The sequence below is a fragment of the Mustelus asterias genome, chromosome 7 (assembly GCF_964213995.1).
Source record: "Mustelus asterias chromosome 7, sMusAst1.hap1.1, whole genome shotgun sequence".
Classification (NCBI taxonomy): Eukaryota; Metazoa; Chordata; class Chondrichthyes; order Carcharhiniformes; family Triakidae; genus Mustelus; species Mustelus asterias.
The window spans coordinates 61547369-61552928 of NC_135807.1; positions in this window are offsets into that span (position 1 = coordinate 61547369).

The following is a 5560-nucleotide window of genomic DNA, read 5'->3' on the forward strand; positions in this document are numbered from 1 at the left end:
TGGTCTTCTTTTTTTAACCGACCTTGGTGATTTTGCCACTAGTAGTTTTGATTTTACACTAAAAGAATGTACTTCAGAACTTGACCTATTATTTTGTCCTCTTGTCATGTTGACCAGCTTCTCAGAAAATAACAGTCATTGACTAGAGATTTAGACTGACCTGGTATAGTACTACATGCAAAATATTTGCAAGCTGATGCGTCAAGGGAGGCTTTTAGGACTGACTTGTTGTACTGCAATGTACTTGCCTCAGAACTGGTGGGAACTACTGTAAGAATCATATCTTTGCCAGTCAGTAAATCTAGGACTGACCAATAATTAAATAACTTGGAATATACTCTATCCAAAAATGCTTTACAGCAATGAATTAGCTTGAAGCACAGTCACCTTCTCGAGTGCAATTAAAATTTGGACAATAAGTGCAGGCCTTGCTAGCAATACCAAGGGTGATGCTTTTGAAAAAAAAACTGCACTGGCATCTAAGTTTGGAATGCAGATTCCAGAAACGGCAGCAAGGCCAAATAGGTGGCTGGGGGCGGCAAGGTGACACAGTGGTTAGCACTGCTGTCTTGCAGCGCTAGGGACCCAGATTCGATTCCTGGCTTGGGTCACTGTGGCGTCTGCATGTTCTCCCCATGTCTGCGTGGGTTTCCTCCGGGTGCTCCAGTTTCCTCCCACAATCCGAAAGACGTGCTGGTTAGGTGCATTGGCCATGCTAAAATTCTCCCTCGGTGTACCCAAACAGGCGCTGGAGTATGGCGACTCGGGGAATTTCACAGTAACTTCATTGCAGTGTTAATGTAAACCTACTTGTGACACTAAATAAACTTTAAAAACTTTAAAATATTTCAGTTTTTGAGCAACTTCATTATATACATTGTATTTACAGAACATGAGTACGCCATTTGGCCCAGCATATCCATGCAGGTGTTTATGCTGCACATTGGCCTCCTCTTACCCTCCTAATCCCATCAAAATATCCTATTCCTTTCTCCCTTTTAAATCATCTTCGCTATTCCTTGTTCAATATTCGAATCTCTCTGGGAAAAGAAGTTGCCTAAATTCCCTATTGGATTTATTTGTGACTTTTACAACACTAATTCTGGCCTTGCCCCAAGTGGCAGCAAATTTTCTTCTGCCTAACCTAGGTCTTTATGAAAAGATCTTATCAGATCTATTCACTGCCTCCCTCCCCTAACCAACAAGTTATTTTCAAAGAAATACTTCCAACTTCCAAAGTATTCAATCTTTCCTGTTGGGTTCAATTCTGATATCATAAATCTGTTTTGCATTTTCTAAAAAGATTGACATGGAGACCAGACCTGCTCAGTGTTAAAACCAAGGTTTTGTATGTGGTCGTGCAGTGTATGTCACTGGACTAGTAAACACAGTAAGAAGTCTCTCAATACCAGGTCAAAGTCCAACAGGTTTATTTGGTAGCACAAGCCACTAGCTTTCAGAGCGCTGCTCCTTCATCAGGTGAGTGGGATTTCAGTTCACAAACAGGGCATATAAAGACACATACTCAATTTACAGAATAATGGTTGGAATGTGAGTCTTTACAGGTAATCAAGTCTTAAAGGTACAGACAATGTGAGTGGAGAGAGGGTTAAGCACAGGTTAAAGAGATGTGTATTGTCTCCAGCCAGGACAGTTAGTGAGATTTTGCAAGCCCAGGCAAGCCGTGGGGAGTTAGAGATAGTGTGACATGAACCCAAGATCCCAGTTGAGGCCATCCTCGTGTGCGGAACTTGGCTATCAGTCTCTGCTCAGCGACTCTGCATTTTCATGTGTCGTGAAGGCTGCCTTGGAGAACGCTTACCCGAAGATCAGAGACGAATGCCCGTGACCACTGAAGTGTTCCCCAACAGGAAGAGAACACACTTGGTGATTGTCGAGCGGTGTTCATTCATCCGTTGTCGTAGCGTCTGCATGGTCTCCCCAATGTACCATGCCTCGGGACATCCTTTCCTGCAGCGTGTCAGGAAGACAACGTTGGCCGAGTTGCAAGAGTAGGTACCGTGTACCTGGTGGATGGTGTTCTCACGTGAGATGATGGCATCCGTGTCGATGATCCGGCACGTCTTGCAGAGGTTGCTGTGGCAGGGTTGTGTGGTGTCGTGGTCACTCTTCTCCTGAAGGCTGGGTAGTTTGCTGCGGACAATGGTCTGTTGAGGTTGTGTGGTTGAAGGCAAGAAGTGGGGGTGTGGGGATGGCCTTGGCGCGATGTTCATCTTCATCAATGACATGTTGAAGCCTCCGGAGAAGGTGTAGCTTCTCTGCTCCGGGGAAGTACTGGATGATGAAGGGTACTCTGCCTTGTCCCCTGTTTGTCTTCTGAGGAGGTTGGTGCGGTTTTTCGCTGTGGTGCGTTGGAACTGTCGATCGATGAGTCAAGCGCCATATCCTGTTCTTATGAGGGCATTTTTCAGCGTCTAGAGGTGTCTGTTGCGATCTTCCTCATCAGAGCAGATCCTGTGTATACGGAGGGTTTGTCCATCGGGGATGGCTTCTTTAACGTGTTTAGGGTGGAAGCTGGAGAAGTGGAGCATCGTGAGATTATCCGTGGGCTTGTGGTACAGTGAAGTGCTGAGGTGACCGTCCTTGATGGAGATGCATGTGTCCAAGAATGCAACCGATTCCGGAGAGTAGTCCATGGTGAGTCTGATGGTGGGATGGAACTTGTTGATGTCATCATATAGTTGTTTCAGTGATTGTTCACCATGAGTCCAAAGGAAGAAAATGTCATTGATGTATCTAGTGTATAGCATTGGTTGAAGATCCTGTGCAGTGAAGAGGTCTTGTTCGAACCTGTGCATGAAGATGTTGGCATATTGAGGTGCGAATTTGGTCCCCCATGGCTGTTCCGTGTGTCTGGATGAAGAACTGATTGTTAAAGGTGAAGACATTGTGGTCCAGGATGAAGCGGATGAGTTGTAAAATTGCATCTGGAGATTGGCAGGTGCAGTTGTAGCAATGCCATTGTCGTGGGAGATGCTGGTGTAGAGTGCCGAGACATCCATTGTGACGAGGAGTGCTCCCGGTTCAACTGCTCCATGTGTGCTGTGTTTTTGTGCGAAGTCCGTAATGTCGCGACAAAAGCTGGGGGTTCTTTGGGTTTCAGGATGCCCTCGGCGTAGCCGGAGAGGTTCTTGCACAGGGTCCCATTGCCCAATACGATTGCCCGATATGATGGATGAGTGTGTTTGCCTTGTGTATCTTCGGGAGGCAGTAGAGATCTCCAACGCGGGGAGTATGTGGGATGAGAGCACGGAGGGTGCTCTGAAGGTCTGGATCAAATGTCTTGATCAGTCTGTTGAGTTGACGGGTGTGTTTGGTCAGATCTGTGGGTAACTGTTCCTCGTTGTTCAGTTGTCGGTACTTCTTTGCAGTAATCCGTTCTGTTCAGTATGACAATGGCCCCACCCTTTATCTGCTGGTTTGATAATGTTGCGGTTGGTCTTGAGAGCGCGGATGGTGTTGCGTTGTGTTTGGTTGATGTTCGGGGCTGTCTTGAGTGTGGCTGATGAATCTGGCATTGACGCACCACCTAACGGCTTGGGCATATATGTCAAATCGAGGGCAGCGGCCTTCTGGAGGAGTCCAATTCGACTCTTCTTCAGTTGCTGCACCACAGATCTCTCTGTTGGCTGTTCCGGTTCATTGGCTGTCTAATTGTGTTCGCTCTTGGCCTCTTTGGGTTTGTGGATGAACTCCCGCAGCCTCATTCGCCCGATGAATTCCTCTGTGTCTGCTGCGAGACGACTGATGGGGTCTATTTTGGTGGTGGGCCAAAAATTGAGCCCTTGGCTGAGAACTTCGATTTAATCTGGTTGAAATGTGTAGTCCGACAAGTTGACAATAGACTTCCCTGCAGAGGTACTGTTTTCTATGTGGTACCGGGAGAGGCATGGTTGCTGCTGGTGGTGATGCCGAGTTTCTCAAGTTTCCTGTTCTTGGTGTGCATGTAGATGGCGTAGTTCCTTTGTCTCCACTGCTTCGCAGAGTTTCGCAGCTGGCCTGCGTCCTGAGCGCAAGTTGAGAATATGGATTCTACTTGGTTTCCAGGATGCGGCGTTTGCTGTAAAGCTGGTGTATGAGGTGGTTGAGGAGTGAGAGAGAGGTGCAACGGCCAAGTCTCTCGGCGTAGTCTGTGTTATAGGTTGACCTGAGTGGGTTCGTGATCCGTAGTCCTTTCGGTATCTTGTCTGCTTTCTTGCGTCTTTGTAGAAACTTGATGTCTGTGTCGATATGCGGGATCTTGGAGATCCTCTCCACTTGGAGCTGGCAGTTTGCGTGTCGATGGTAGCCATGATGTGGGGATGCCGGCATTGGACTGGGATAAACACAGTGAGAAGTCTCACAACACCAGGTTAAAGTCCAACAGGTTTATTTGGCAGCACAAGCCACTAGCTTTCGGAGCGCTGCTTCTTCATCAGGTGAGTGGGATTTCAGTTCACAAATCTGTGCTTAACCCCCTCTCCACTCGCATTGTACCTTTAAGACTTGATTATCTGTAAAGACTCGCATTCCAACCATTATTTTGTAAATTGAGTTTGTGTCTTTATATGCCCTGTTTGTAAACTGAAATACCACTCATCTGATGAAGGAGCAGCGCTCCGAAGCTAGTGGCTTGTGCTACCAAATAAACCTGTTGTACTTTAAGAAGTCTCACAACATCAGGTTACTGTGTTTACCCCAGTCCATCACCGGCATCTCCACTTCACTGGACTAGTAATCTAGAGGCCCAATTAATGCTCGAGGGACGCAGGTTCAAATCCCACCAAGATAGATGGTGGAATTTAAATGGGGTGGCACAATGGTTAGCACTGCTGCCTCACAGCGCCAGGGACCCGGGTTCAATTCTGGCCGCAGTCAGTGTGTGGAGTTTGCACATTCTTTCTGTGTCTGCGTGGATTTCCTCCGGGTGCTCTGGTTTCCTCCCACGGTCCAAAGATGTGTGGGGTAGGTTGATTGGCCATGATAAATTGACCCTTAGTGTCAGAGGGATTAGCAGGGTAAATATGTAGGTTTACGGGAATAGGGCATGGGTGGGATTGTGGTCGGTGCAGACGCGATGGGCTGAATGGCCTCCTAAACTGTAGAGGTTCTGTTCTATTCTAATTGCTAAATCTGGAATTTAACGATGGCCACAAAACCATTGCTGATTGTTGTAACAATCCATCTGGTTTGCTAATGTCCTTTAGGGAAGGAAATCATCTGTTCTTGCCTCGTCTATCTACATTTCACTCTAGACCCAAAACACTGTGTTGTCTCTTAAAAGCCTTCTGATGCCTAGCAAGCCATTCAGTTGTCACCACTACCTCAAGGGAAATTAGGGATTGGCAATAAATGTTGACTAGCCAGGGATGCCAATATCTCATGAATGAATTTTTAAAACGTTGATCTCAAGACTGATGGCTGTGACCATATTGGCTCGTACTGTATGATTTGTTCATTTGATAGATATGGATGGTCCTCGAGTGCAAGAAAAATGCAGGACCGGATGACATTTGTGCAATTCAAATAGAAGACTTATTTTGTTGCTTTGTTTAGTATT